This window comes from Crinia signifera, chromosome 1, assembly GCF_055691185.1.
Source record: "Crinia signifera chromosome 1, ASM5569118v1, whole genome shotgun sequence".
Lineage (NCBI taxonomy): Eukaryota > Metazoa > Chordata > Amphibia > Anura > Myobatrachidae > Crinia > Crinia signifera.
Window position 1 is genome coordinate 216,202,314 of NC_139217.1, and position 15,811 is coordinate 216,218,124.

The 15,811-nt window shown below is 49.2% G+C and overlaps 1 protein-coding gene across 4 annotated transcripts in view; it reads left to right on the forward strand.

The window, feature by feature from the left end:
* The first annotated feature begins 5,152 nt into the window (after positions 1-5,152).
* LOC146068787 (protein unc-13 homolog A-like) overlaps positions 5,153-15,811 on the forward strand; it is an 802,795-nt gene continuing 792,136 nt past the window's right edge. Inside the window, exon 1 of one of the 4 annotated variants that reach the window (XM_083179260.1) lies at positions 5,153-5,375. The gene's annotated coding sequence lies outside the window, so the exon portion shown is untranslated. Of the gene's footprint in view, positions 5,376-5,726; positions 5,877-15,811 lie in introns of those variants that run through there. The other 3 variants (XM_083179256.1, XM_083179258.1, XM_083179257.1) reach the window with 3 other exon arrangements.

Here is a 15,811-nt window from a genome sequence, read left to right on the forward strand (position 1 = left end):
ATTGTTAACGCCACCCCCCGATGAACGCCAACCCGAAGCGTGGCGAGCGCAGCGAGCCCGTGAGGTCGGAGTACGCGTCCTCCGACCTTTTCATACTCCCGCTATCCACGTCGACGTGGAGTTGATTTTATATAGTGTGGCGAGCGCAGCAAGGGGACGCGTAATACCTGTGAAGTAATGCGCATCCCCTCGCGGGGCCCACTTCGCTCGACATGCTTCGGGCTCGGTGGCTTGCTGCGCTCGCCACACTATATAAAATCAACTCCATGCTGACGTGGATAGTGGGGGTATAAAAAGGTCGGAGGATGCGTACCGCCGCCCCTCGCCAGGCTCGCTGCGCTTCGGGTTCACGTTGATCGTGGCGTTAACAATGGGGGGGGGGGGGTATACAATGAAAAATGGGGTCTGGGGGGCATTTAACATTGGGGCCTATGTAAAATCGGGTCTCATGTAAAAAATCGGGTCGGTCGGGTCGATCGCATCGCATGCGATTTGGTTGAACCGATTTTTGCAACCCGATTGCATACAATTAAAATCGGTGGCGCCGTGCTAGGAAACAAGTACCGCTTGCAGGTACTGAAACTAGTTTTTTCACTAAATAGGCTGCAGCATTGGATAATATTGCAGTCAGGTGTATGCAATTCACTTGTATTTGGCATTAAATAGCAGACCCAGGGCGTCCGTACTCAGGCGGAAACTCTAAGAGTGGTATTGAGCACTCTTTGGCGTCCGACTGTTTTGGGCCAAAAATGCACTGTGCGCTCGCCGAGTGAGGCGGTTGTCCCTCCGTGCAGTTTTAGTGCACACCCCCTTGTACGCACAGGTATAAGCCCAGATTTGCCCACTTTTCTGGCCTCTCCCCGAAAATGCCCACATCACGCCCACTGTGACCGCGCGCTTGCGGATAGGATTTTTTGCTCGGGAAAGTCCGTTCGTGTGCAGTGTGCTGTCACCGCACATGCGCATAGCGAATGGTACACATGCGCAGTTGAAAAAAAAACTCTGTCCTGTGCGAACGCGGTCCAACCGGACCAACCAGAATAATCCCCTCTGTGCCTGTCCTGAGTCCCCACTACACCATGGTATCACTACTATCCTCTGTTTGTGCTCTTGGGAGCCTAAGTTCAGTTGCACATCCAATGCTCAGGCTTGTGTTAATACTGGAAAGCGCTTGCAAACCGGGTCCAAAATTCCGGCTGCGACCTGGCTTACAAGTGATTTCACACTAGCCCCCCGACCCAGAATAAAGCCATGCGGGTGACATAACTGGGAGGCTGGTCGGGGCAGTGCTGGGAGATGTCAACATTGAACGGGACCTGGGTCGCGTGGTCCCCGGATACCCGTTCACACTGCCCCTGGACCCGCAACCATCCCAGGTCCAACCCTGGTCAAAATCCAGAACGTTGAACCTGGGACAGTCTTCCAGGACCCTTTCACACTGAACAGTTTCCGAGGTTGTTGTGCGTTCATGTGTAATAACCCAGGAAATATTTGTCAGTGTGAAAGGGGCATTATCTGCATTATAGACCCTACCTAGCCAAAAGTTAAAGTAGGTGGGGAAGGGAGAACAGAGCCCCCTGCAGCTCTTTCCCATCTCACTGCAGCAGCAGAGGACCAGGACCACACTAGCCTACATGGATGACCAGGGCTGGGATCAGAAAGTGCCAGCAGGTGATTTGAATGCAGGATGGTTCTAGTTACCGCTCTTTCTCCACCCCTCCATTCATAATCTACTATCTTTGTGGCAGTGACGTGCTTCTCTCTCAGGGGGCAGGATGTATTAACATACATCGCCGCCCCTCACCAAGTTCCCGCCATGATGCTAGCGCATATGTACTAACACATGTGGCTAGCATCGCGGTGCGGTGACAGAGGGCCCCTCCGATACCTGTGATGTGGTGTGCGGGGGTCTCCATCACCTCCTTGGCTATGCGGCATCCCCGGCGTATCCCCCCCCCCCCTGCAGCCGGAAGGACATCCCCGGCTGGCTGTGACATGCTGCTGGATGAGGAGGAGCAGCATGGAGGATGGGGAGGGAGGGTAGGGAGGCTGCGGTGGATGGCAATAGAAGCCCATTCTATAGGGTATCGCCACCCAAAGGTGCGGTGACGCTGTGACCCGGTTTTAGTACATATGAACATGCGGTAAAACAGGGGTTTACCACATTTTCGGCTTAGTACATCCCGCCCATAGCCTTTAAAGGCCCATACTTGACGATTTTCAGCTGAAAATCCAATGGTCCAGCGGCAGCTGACTAGCGATGATGCACGCTCCCGCATCATTGCTAGGGCCAAATTTTTTAAGCTTCAAAAGTGTAAAATGAAGAGTGATAAACAGCCAGCCACTCAGCTCCTATCTGCCATGTCACAGACTGTGTTTGAAAAATGTAAGACAGGAGCTGATTGGCTGGCTGTTTATCACTCTCCATTTTATCACTTTTGAAGCTTAGAGAATCTGGCCCCTAGTGAGGTGGGCAGTCTGCTGGTTTTACCAGCACATCTAGGGATGATGGCTGGTTTTTCAGCCATCATTGCTAGGTGTGTACGGCTGCCGGGCTGAAAGATGGGAGACTTTCAGCCTGGCTGACCGCCCCGCACACTCCCTTCCTCCCCCTGCACCATACTCAGGCCGCTCACGAGCGCGGCCCTGCTCGTCCGCACCGCCACGCTAATACTGACTCCCCTCCAATGCCGTCTGGTTCTGGCTCACACTGCTGCACACACTGCTCCTCTCCACGCTGCATGGATTGCACGGCCACACACATCACACATCCCTACAGAACGCCCCGACCCTGGCTGACTGGCCACTCCCTCCTCCCTGCTGAGCATACACACAGCCACTGCCCACCAATGTTTTTAAAGGCAGTGCCAGCAATGTATATATTACTGGCACCGCTGGCCACCAACGTTCTTAATAAGCCAGTAATATATACATTGCTGGCACATGCCAGCAATGTATATATAACTGGCACCACTGCATATTTGGTACTTGTAATATCTGGGCGCCCGATTTTGACATCGCATCGCATGCAATATAGTGGCATACAATTCATGCGATGCGATTTTTCATTGTAAAGACCCAATTTTTAATTGTATAGTCACCCATGGGTGATTTCATACCCCCACTATCCAACTATGCATGGAGTTGATTTTATATAGTGTGGCGAGCACAGCGAGCCACCGAGCCCGAAGCGTGGCGAGCGCAGCGAGCCCCAAGAGGGGACGCAGAATACATGTAAAGTAATCCGCGTCCCCTCGCGGGGCACGCTGCGCTCGCCACGCTTCGGGCTCGGTGGCTCGCCACACTATATAAAATCAACTCCATGCGTAGTTGGATAGTGGGGGTATAAAATCACCCTTGGTTGACTATACAATTGAAAATCGGGTCTTTACAATGATAAATCACATCGCATCGCATGCCTTAAGTAGTGGCATGCAATGAAAAAATCGGGCGGCCAGATAATACATAAGTACCGTATATTTTGTAATGGCGGTAATGTATATGTCACCACCGCCACTGCCCTCCAATGGGTGTGGCATAGGGGTCCTACAGTCAGAATCCCGACAGTCATTAGCCCGACGTCGGGATCCCGACTGGCCGGACTCAGAATTCAAACCCTGCCCATTGTGTAAATAGCCTTATAATGAAAGATTTTAAGCAAAGTCTTTTGCCTCCTGAAAATGTTTTGCTCTTTAGGAAAATAGCTCAGTGTGTACGGACTACTTTGGTTAAAGATAAATCTATAGGCCCATACACACCGGGCGACTTTGAACTGAAAGCCGCTCAAAACAGCAAGTTTGAGCAGCTTTCAGCTCAAAGCCACCCAGTGTGTATGGAATTACCAGCAGATAAGCGGCTTTGCATAGCTCTGGGCTATGCAAAGCTGGGCGCCCCCCCCCCGCTGTTGGTGCCGGGCAGGGGGAAAAGCGGCTCAGTGTGTATGCACTGAGGGGCTTTCCCCCCAGCGATGATAGCGATTATCACTGTCCATACACGCTGGGCATAATCGCCCAGTGTGTATGGACCTTATGAGAGATTTTGGCAAAGTCTTTTGAAATGAAAATCTACTAGTGTGTCTCTGATATAGCCGGTACAGTACCATTTTTTAATGGTCTGTACAGGCTAAAAACCAATGTACCGGTTTTGAGCCGCAGCGCAGCACTTGACAGACCGGAAGGACACAGACCTCAGTCACGTAGACAGACAGCCCCTCCAGGGCCATACAGAGTTCATCCACCGCCACTCTCTGGGTCATATTATTTCTATGTGACTCCCTGCCCCCAGCCTACTCCCCGATTGGCTGCTGCGTTGATGCTGCTGCGTCTGTGTCAATTGATACGGCTTCTGAGCATAATCATCTCCCCAGAGACCCACTGACACCCCGGCAGGTGACGGCATCACACGTCTGCGGGGTCTCTGGCTATGTACCCCCTTCAATTTCTTTCTCTCTTGCCAGCACCTGCACACTTCATGGCCACCTGGTACACTTTGTGGTAGTATGTGCCCCTCCCTCAGCTGATCGCCTGGCATCAACCCTACAGAGGGACCTCCGCTTGGCATTATTTTGGGGGCATGCCTTATCAGCCCCTGGCTCCCTTTCCACAATGAACTGGTGATCACTGGCTTCCCATACCCACTGCAAAACCCCAGGAAGGACTGCAGCTGGACGGTCTGCAATTAGCGGGACTGTCCCGCTCTAATTGGGACAGTTGGGAGGTATATGCAAAGGGTTGTCAGGAACCCTTCGATGTAATTGCAGCTGCACATTTGTGGTGTGCATGTGCATACATGCGCAGGAGGTGCTCTGTAGTAGGCACCGCGCATTGTATGGGATAAGATCCATCCTGCACACTGTCATCTTAGGTGCTAACATTGCTTACAGATTGCATAGAATTGCGATTGATGATAAATGCAGCACTTCATCAGTTTAAAAAGATAGGCTGCTTTCCAAAAGACAAATGTGCTATTTGCATATTTTCTGGACGCATGCACTGCAAGTGTACAAGTGGTGGTGCACCAGCAGCAGTGTGCCATCCAGTCAGCACTGCAGCACAACACTGTGACTGCAACGTACAGTACACGTGACGTACAATAGCAGACAGCGATGGATCACCACTGCACTGCGCATGCTAGGTATGTGTGATCGTTACTATCGCGGCACATGAAAGGAAGAGCCTACACGCCGGTGGGTGCGCACGTGTCATCAGAGGAAGCGGAATAGCACGTGCGCGGCTGCAGAAGCTCGCACTAGTCCCGGGCTTGCCTTACAGGGGAGGAGCGGTGTGCCGTGCTTCAGCTTGTGCCAACCAACCCACAAAGGAGGATACAAACGAGCCTGTGCCACCCGACCCGCAAAGGAGGATACAAACTAGCTGGTAATACGCAAGTGGGGCGTCTTGTGTGTGTGTTTTGGTGGGGGGGGGGGCGCGTTATAACACTATTTACATTCTTCGTCTCCTTTTTCCTGAACACAACTTATACCACCACCACTAGTTGGATGAAAGCTGGTCTGGTGTAAGGCCAGCATGAGAGCAATTGGGGATCCACCATAGCGCAACTGTTAAGGAGTAGCAGATGAAGACGCAAGGAAATGTGGAATATGACAGCTGATGCTGTCTGATCGGGGCATGGGCGGATTTTACCTGCTGCCCCGTTCAATGTATATAAAATGTATATATAATAGGGCTGGGCTGCTGCTAGTCAGCCTGTAAGCCCGCCCTCGGTCACCTGTGTGTGAGATGATTGGCCTGCCCTGCACACATGGTCTGTGTGCAGGGCAGAGGAGCCAATCCGTGGACGCCGCCTTCTCCCCTTCCCGTCGGAGCCGGAGCGCCAGTAGAGACGCAGACACTATCCTGGGAGCCGACACACCTGTGGTGAGTGAGCAGCGCAGCGCCGGCATTGAGGTCTGTCTGCGGAGAGGAGAGCTCTGCTGGCGCCACCTCGCCAGCGCCGCCCGCACTCTGCACGGGGGGACGGACGGGGACAGTGTGGGGCAGGTGCAATGGGGACAGTGTGGGGCAGGTGCAATGGGGACAGTGTGGGGCAGGAGCAATGGGGACAGTGTGGGGCAGGAGTAATGGGGACAGGACATGTGTGATGGGGACACTAGAGTGTGGGGCAAGTGCAATGGGGTTAGGTCGGCCTGTGAACTTTAAATGCCAGGACCTATTTTCCATCCCAATCTCGCCCTTTCTCTGCTCTCCTCTCTCTGAGCGTGCACACTGGCACCATGAACCCCCCCCCCTCTCCCTCCTATCTTGGTGCCCACCCTGTAATTTTCTCCTGGATCTGCCCTTGGATAGGGGAAATGCCCACCTGGAAATAAGTTTGTATAAAAGGGGATGAAGTTACTAAAAAAACAACCCCGGACCTGCCTATTGTGGGGTGCTGGCATCAGGTGCCTGTGTAACTTTTTATTATACTACTTTAATGTCACAGATCAGTGGGTTCTGCCCATGTTTGGTTGAACTCCTATATAAAATGTATAATTTTGGTGGTATTGAAGCTGAAAGTAAAATGCTAAATTAATTAGACCTTGTGCTAGAAAAGTGGCTCAGCATATAAAACCTTTGAGTACATCCCCTGGCAATACCCTTGTCTCTGCTCCAATTTACCTGGCATCATCATGACCCATATTGTGTCCGCTAGCATATTACAGGCACATTGCCAGCTACCACATAGATAATTATTACATATGCCATATGCACTAACATGCAAAAATTATTGCAAAGGACAGCTCTTGTGTTAAGAGCTGCCCTTTGCGTTGCGGTGGCCATGTGCAGCAGGTCCCCAGCGGCTCCCCTTCTCTCCCTTACTCGGTGCTGATGCTGCTGTTAGAGATGGCTAGTGAATCACTGTCTCGACTCAGTGATAGAGAAGACCATCGACCATCGATGATTTTAAATAATCGATGGTTCATGGCCGATGTTGAATACTTTTGCCATCGATGGGGGAGAACCAGTTGGTTTCCCTCCATCGATGGAACAGCAAAACGATGGTTTGCTTTTTTTTTTTCCAAAGTGCCGGGACACGGAGCATAGCTCCGCCCGACACCTGTGAAGCCCAGCCCTGTGTTTTGATTGACCCACAGGCCAATCAATCAAACAAACACAATGGATGACCATCGATATGTAAAAATATCAATGGTCATCCATTACACTATCGATGGCCAGCTGCAGAGTTACCATCGATGGCAATGGCAACGATGGCCATCCCTACTCAGTGACTGGAATCATTAAGCTGAATGCATGATTCGAGTCACTCACTGTTGCAAGAGTCGAGACAGCAGCAGCATTATAGCATAGCAGGCTCAGCCCCTCCTCCCTGAGTCGTTAGGCTCAGCAGGAGGAAGGAGAGTGCAGTAACAGTGGAGTCCAAGTCTGTGCTGTGAACTGTGCACTGTCTCTCTCTGCCTGCAATTCCCTATGAGTCATGGGCCCAGCCACTGTCTTACTTCCTGTCTGCCAGCACACTGAGGGACAGAGACTCTGTAACTCACTAAGGGGCGCATTTATCATTACACTGCTCGGGCAGTGCGATGTGTAGCCATAGGCTACAATGGGCTATCGCCATATCAGAATGGCGATAGCCCAGGGGTGCGAAGCTGTGCTGCCTGATGTTGATACATCGGGCAGCTTCGCATCCCCCATAGAAACCTAGGGGGGATTCGCAGCAGGGATCGGAGATTCCTGCGGTCCCCCTTTAATACATTTGGGGGATACTTAATATTTGCGGTTAAGATTTAGCAAATATTACTTTATAAATGTGGACCTTAATGTGCCGTGAGCCCCTTGCACTGTCTCTCTGTGCCTGTAATTCCCTATGATTCATGAGCCCAGCCACTCTTACTTCCTGTCTGCCAGCACACTGAGGGACAGAGACTCTGCAACTCCCTGAGTGTGCTGTGAGCCCTGCACTGTCTCTTTGTGCCTGCAATTCCAAATGAGTCGTGACTCGTGAGCTGATACACTGACTCAACACACTGCACTGAGCTGAGCCTTGTGTCTCAACTCATTTCTATGAATCACTTTGCCCATGACTAGCTTCTGTGGGGTGGGCTCTCCTCCTTCTCCCTGTATCTGGAAGAGGATGTACAGTACAGGGAGGAGGAGGTCACTGGCCGGGCAGCACAGCACTGCGGGGGTTCTTGCGGGGTCGAGCTGTCACGTTATGAAGCTCATAGTCAGCGAAAACCCAGCATATCAAAATGCTGTAAAACCTCCGATAACAGTTTTTTTTCTGCATTTTTGCGTTAGAGCATCCCGCCCAATATGTGTGCAGGATGGCAATGCAGCTATATCAGTCGGCACAATTGATCCCCCCCCCCCCCCCTTGTAGTTCTTAATGGTGTAGTGATGTTTCTCAATCTCAGCTGTACTTCCTATCCATACTAATGGTGAACTCTTGTTCAAGAGAGCATTGACAACAGACTTTGGAGCAGGTGTATTAAGCCTGGTGAAGATATAAAGTGGAAGGTGGTATCGCACAAGCCAATCAACTCCTAACTGACTTTATTTCAACTTGATCTCTTAACCAGACTTATTTTAAATAAATCATATATATATATATGTGTGTGTGTTCCTGCTAGGCTTATTTCACAGGGCGCTGCACCCAGCCCCTTTACAATCCACCGAATCTCGCCCTGCCTGCTAATTTCCGCTGACACTGTACACTGCTGAGCGCGCCACGCGGCAGCGTGTGGTCACTACCCCAACTCAGCCCCTGCCAGTCCCGCCCCCCTCAACCCTGGAGCGGTGACTAGTCTTTGCCCACCGCTGCACTCACAGTGTATGCTGCTGCTGAGCGCGACAGCGTATGGACTCTTCCCCCTCAGCCCTGCATTCTCCAGCCGCGCTGACAGTCCCGGCCAAGGCGCGGTGACTGACAGCGTAGTAGTCCTGCCCATCTTAGCACTGCAGCGCCAGCGGAAGTTAAACCCGGAAAGCTTGGCGGGTGAGTGAGGGTGGCGCCGCTAAGGCGGGGATACGTTCCCCTCTGCCGGCTATTCCCCACGCCAGCATATGCCCGCCGGAACCGGCTCTGGCTGTGGAAACAGAGGGCTGGGAGGGCGGCCAATGCTCTCCTCCTCTGCGCTATGCAGCAGCACCTGCTCCTGTACTCTAACTGTTGCAGTGCACAGGGGCACATCTTCCCAGATAAGTGGGGAAATGTCTGTGGTGTGGGGGGCTGCTAATGGGGATGCTGTGAGGTGTGTGGTGGAGTTTGGGTAAAGTAAAGGGTACTTCAAGGCAGTCAGGTGCGGGCAGAAGGAGATATGTCATAATGAGCTCAGCTGTGAGGTGCATGGGAGGTGAAATGGGAAGTATTGTGTGCTTGAGATGCTTATACTATAAACGTCCATCTGTCCTTGTGTTAATTACTGTGTGTCAGCATCTGTCTGTGTTATGGTGTGTACACACTTGTACAATGTGCATGAGATTTTGACTATATAGTCCCATGCTGACCAGCCAGGGGGATAATGCTTTGGCCGCGGGACCTTATAAAATAAGTGTCCCCCGGCTGTGGCATTACCCTGCTGGCTGGTTGGGTCTGGTGCTGGTTCTTGAAATGCGGGGGACCCCTAGTCATTTTGTCCCCCGTATTTTGGGAACCAGCGCCGGACCTTGAGCCTGGTGCTGGTTTCATTAAATCAAGGGGACCCCTATTTGTCGGGGACCGTGATTTTATGTCACCAGCACCGGCTCAATGAGCCCGGGGCTGGTTATGCTCTGGCGGGGGACCCCGCGCAGTTGTTGTTTTTTTTTTTTTTAAATTGCGATTTCGTGCAAATGTGCGATTTTCAGACCTGAAAATCACACATTTTCAGGACTAAAGAAATCGCATCAAATCGCACCTAGTCGCACTATTTGGGCCGTTTTTCGCATCTCATTAAATATGCAAAAAACGGCCCAATCTTGCGATTTTCAAAAGTGCGGTTAGGTGTGGTAAAAATCATGCAGTTTTTACCGCTACACAAAGAATATCACCCTATAGGTCCTCCTGCACCTCTTGTGTGTGTCAGGTCACCCACCACTATGTGGAAAGGCAGATTCTGGGAGTACTGGTGTGTTGTGCGCCTGCAGCCATGGGTAACGAACATGTACCCCACCCTCAGCTCAGGGCATCAATCATGAAACCCCTGGCAACAAGCATGTAGATAAGCAGCACAGCATAATATGCATTACAGTGTGTGGCATAATGTGTAATGGGCATCATGGTGTGAGGCGTAATGTGTGATGGGCATCACAGTGTGATGCGCAACGTGTAATGGACATCACGGCATGAGGCACAACTAGTAATTGTAAGTAAGGTGTACAAAAGAAAACTGTCATACAAAACAGCGTCCCAGCCTCGCTCAGTGCGTCTTCCGTTTCGGGCGGGTATCCGTGGGCTGAGACGCACGTCACCGCCGGGACTACTGGTCATAGTTGACATGTAACCATGGAGACCGTCCGGCTAGATCGCTCCCGGACTGCTGATGTTTCTGAAAACATAAAGTGCAATTATTGCCATATATATATATATATATATATATATATATATATATATATATATATATATATATATATATATTAAAAACAAATTAACAGTGATAATAAGATGCTATGGATCTTAGTCCTAAAGGTGCCCATACAAGTGCCGAATCCAGCATGCATTTTGTGCTAAAATAGCATTGCATCGCATGCGTTGTGCATGCCATGTGCATGCAATGCGATGCGATAAAAAGACAGTACAAAAAGTATGTGCATCACATACTTTTTGTACTGTGCAATGAGATACCGCGGGAGCGCGCATCTCAAAGCACACATCGCAATAAAGATGCCGTTTTTATGGAAGTAACTTACGGCTATATTAAGTGAACAGGAAATGCAGTGGGCGACTCTGAAAACATTCAAAATAGTATATTACAGTATTATGCCCACCGCCCAGGGGCATCGGGGACAGTACCAGGCTTCAGCCTGGTCAGGTAAGTCCTGGAGGGGGGGGACCCCTTCATTGGGGGGGTCCCCACTCCCCCAGGGCCCCTGGCCAGGCTGACCGGTCAGGGGGTTAATGTTTTGGCCGCGGGACCTTATATCATAAGTGTCCCCCGGCTGTGACATTACCCTGCTGGCTGGTTGTGCCTGGGGCTGGTTCTTGAAATACGGGGGACCCCTAGTCATTTTGTCCCCCGTATTTTGGGAACCAGCCCCGGACCTGGAGCCTGGGGCTGGTTGTTAAAAATCGGGGAACCCCTATTTGTCGGGTTCCCTGATTTTTAATTACCGGCCCCGCCTCCTTCCTTCTTTTTTAATTTATTTATTTGTCTATTTTTTTTTTACACCTTGCAGCCTGCACGGATCTGACTGATCCATGCAGACTGCTAGAAAAATTCGTATTAGCGGCCGTATATATGTGCCGCTAATACGAATCATTACACCATCGGAGGGTTACAAAGCAGTCGTATCTGACTGCTTTGTAATTTCCCCTCCGGAACACAACTTTGCATACGACTCAAACAGTCGTATGCAGCCGTAGGGGAAATACCAATAGGAAAAACTAGGTTTTTCATATTGGTAAATTTCCCCCCTAATAACAATAGATCCTTTATAAGCTCTGCTGCACCTGGTGGAGATAATGTACTGTTTTTAAGACATGGCAACTTAATGGACTCAACCTATTGGTCTAAATTTCTTGAGTAGTTAGTGGCTCATTGGGAGTCTAATCTCCCTTCTATTGAGGTACACAATTCTATTGATTCAGGTTTTCCAAATTAGGAACACTTACAGTCTTGTTCTAGAAATTTCTGTTAATATCTGTACTGGTGCTAGGGTCTTCTCTTTTCTGCCACAGATTTTATCTGCGTATAATCAAGGGGACAGGTGTGGACATATAGACACATTCGGATTACTATAGACCTATGCATGTTATGGACACCTCTTAAGGAGGCCTTATTTGGTCTTACTGATGCGTAATTACCTTTGTGGGCTTGCGAGTTCTATTACAAAACTCCAGAAGGATATATATAACTTTTCAGTATTGGAAAGGTGGAGCTATTCCAGTAATTTGACACCTGTCCACACAAGTAAGTATCTGATTTTAGCCGGGAGTACAGCTACCATAATCACATAACATCGATAAAAATTGGTACACCTACCATTAGATGGTTAAATATAGATATGCTCTATACATCATCATGGACTATTCATGGTGTGCCTCTCTCTGTCTGATGTACAGTCTCTTTATATGCCAACCTATTAAATGAGATAATGGTCTCCAACTGAATGTATTTTGGCTTGATGATAGATTATTTAGGTTACAATGTATATGTTACTCTTAACAAGGGGGTTCAAATATTGTAATCATTGGTATGATGTTATAGTGCTATCAATCATATGGTTTTCCTTATTCAATAGAGTTCATTGACATAAGTATACGATGCATCTTAAGGGAGTATCTCCCTTAATTATTCCCATGAATTAGGGAGGTCCGAGAGGGTATACATACCGATCTGCACTCAAGAACAGGTATAACTGGTACAAAGTTGAGTTTAGTTCCAAACCGGTTTTCACTGTCTGATGGAAAAATATATATATTCTTAGATTACTTGGTATGAATTATAAAATACTACCAGCGAATTATCCACAAATTTAGGCTCATTGATAGATATAAGTTCCTTACTTTAAACTTTTTATTATATATATATATATATATATATATATATATATATATATATGTGACGACTGGAGACAGAGGCGGCACTCAGCGGACTTGGTGATAGAAAACTTTATGTAGAAAATGGAAACTCCAACGTTTTGGAGCAAATGTGCTCCTTTTTCAAGGTGTACAAATTTAAAAGTATACCCCACCGCCAGTGTAATGAGGTCCCATGTTTGGGGCCGGAGCCGGCGTCTGACGTAGCCTCCGGCTGAGCGCGCTGTACAGGCGTGCGGCCGCATCTTGTGTTGCTAGGATACCGTAGTTGCGGTCGGGTAAATGTGACGCTGAATGCGTCTTTGTTGCCCGGTTACCGCTGTCAGGTGCCTCTCCGTTCCCGTGGACGGGACCTTACTGTGAATACAAAAAGACACATTGTAATGGTGCTGTTATACGAAGCCTGCGTATATCTGCCAGGCTATAAATATTGCTGTGACATAAGTGAAATAATAAACATTGAAAATATTAAAAATATTAAAAACAGTTGTATGGACTACCATAAGTGGACAATTATATGTATGCAATCTATAAGTAGATTTCAATTGCCCTAGGGGCGGAATGTCTCTCCGGAACAGTGGACTATTCCTAATGAACGGACTATATAGAAGGGAGCTGGGCTGGACTGGACAAGGAGAAATGGGGGATCGTGGGTCAAGATGGAGGACAGCTGTTGTGTACACGAACCCCTTTTACAGCACGTAAACGTGCATCTGTCTCTGATAGGGACTGGGCTGGGGAAAACGGAACATGGTGGAGTATATCTGGATAAGGGTCTGACCTGACCCGCTTTCGGGCTCTTCTGCCTGTGCGCTTAGCTATGTTATTTGAATACTCCAAAGGACAATCTGTCGTTGAGGCCCTTGGGCTTGCAGCAGTCCAGTAAATGGATCCATTTGGACTCGCAGCGCAGGAGTGCGCCTTCTCTGTCTCCTCCTCTGCTAGAAGCTGGAACGTGATCTATCACTATGAACTTCAGGTCATTCAAGGTGTGTTTTGACTCGGAGAAGTGGCGTGCCACCGGTTGGTCTGATGTTTTAGATTGAAGGGCGTTCTTGATAACGGAACGATGCAGTGCCATGCGTTCCCTTACCGTTCTCACCGTCTTGCCCACATATTGCAAATGGCACGGGCATGTTATAATATATACGATGAATGAGGATCTACAATGTAGCACATGCCTGATGGAGAAGGTCTTACTGTCATCCTTGTTCGAGAATGTGCTCCCAACTGTCATGTTTTCACATGTCGTGCATTTTATGCATCGATAACACCCTGGTTGGCGGGACATGAAGTTTCGTGGTGCCTCAGTTTTGTTAAAGTTGGAGATGTCCGAATGGACCAAGTGGTCTTTTAGGTTTTTTCCTCTGCTGTAACAGACCATCGGCCGCATGTTCTTGTAACAGGGGAGATCTTTGTCCGTGGCTATGATTGGCCAGAGGGCTCTGGTGGCCCGCGGTATGACTGGGCTGCTGGTGTTATACCTGGAGACCCATGGGATGACTGTCTTTTTTGCTTTAACCTTGGGTGTCATCAGTTCTTCCCTGGGAATCTGCAGCACTTCTTGCTTTTGTTCCTCCAGATCTCTGGGGTTAAACCCCCTGGCTACAAACTTGTCCACCATGCGGTCTAATTCAGCTGGAAGCAGTGATGATTCGCTTGTTATCCTAGCTGCCCAGATCATTTGTGATCTCGGGAGGCCTCTAATGAGGGACCTCGGGTGGTGGCTGTTGGCCTTAAGCAGGGTGTTCTTATCTGTGGGTTTGTTGAAGATGGTGGTACCTAGCTTCCCATTGCTGATGGTGATTTGCACATCCAATTAATTGATTGTATGGGTGGAATACTGATGTGTAATTCTGATGGGCGATTCTCTGGCGTTGATCGAGTTGAGCAGACACATAACTGACTCCTCTCCCCCCGTCCACAGGAGGAAGAGGTCGTCAATGTACCGCGTGTACAATAAGATGTTCGCCGCTGTGCTAGGATCTTCAAAAAACATGGCCCTCTCTTCGTAAAACATAAAGATGTTGGCGAAGGAGGGCGACACGTTGCTCCCCATCGAGCAACCGTTTAGTTGTTGATAATGCTTGTTGTCAAATAGAAAGTAGTTCCTCTTTAAAGTTAAGGACAGCAACTGGATGAATAGGTCTATGTTGAACCCTCTGTAGTTCTCTTTGGTGAGGAAGTCGCGCATCACCTGGAGACCACTGTCCTGAGGAATGCTTGTGTATAGACTGCAAATATCAATGACACATAAGATCGTGTCTTGGGGTACTGCGTCTACTTCTCTCAATTTTAGGAGGAAACTGGTCGTGTCCTTGATGTAACCCTTTTGCTTAAGGATGAGTGGTTGTAGGATGGAGTCCAGGAACTGGGAAATGGGCTGGTATATGCTATCTTGGGCCGAGATTATGGGTCTCCCCGGAGGCGATGTTAAACTTTTGTGTATTTTGGGCACTGTAAAGAATAATGGTGTTGTTGGGATAGGGCCTTTCTTAATTGGTCGGTGATGGTGCCTTCATTCACTGCTGCCTCCAGGATCTCGTCCAGTTCTTTCTTATATGGAACTGTTGGGTCGCTGTCCAGTTTGGCGTAGGTATTGATATCGGCCAGTTGATGCCCGATCTCGGCCCTATAGTACTCCAAGTCGAGGGCCACGATGCCCATGCCTTTGTCGGCGGGGCGTATAATGATGTCTTGGTACCCACCGAGTTTCTTCAGTGCTGCCCACTCTGCTCTGGTCATATTATAATGTTTGGATGTGGCCGCCTTGGAGTATTTCTCCACTGACTCGTCCATTAAACGCACAAAGGATTTTATGGAGGGGTTCTGTGAGGGAGGGTCGAATTGGGAGGTGGATTTTTTATTTATAAAGTCTTGGTGTTCCAGTGGTATACGAAGGTCAGGTTTACCCTGAAAGAACTCTCCAAGACGAAGCTTTCTGGAGAACCGATGCAATTCGATCTTCCAATTAAGTTCATTGTGGCTGGTTGTGGGCACGAAGGACAACCCTTTTTCCAGGACGGTGGATTCTGTGTCCGTTAAGTGCCTCTGGTATAAATTGTATACTAGGGATCTTGTGGGGGATTCCTTTTTGTGAATCCTCTGGTTCTGG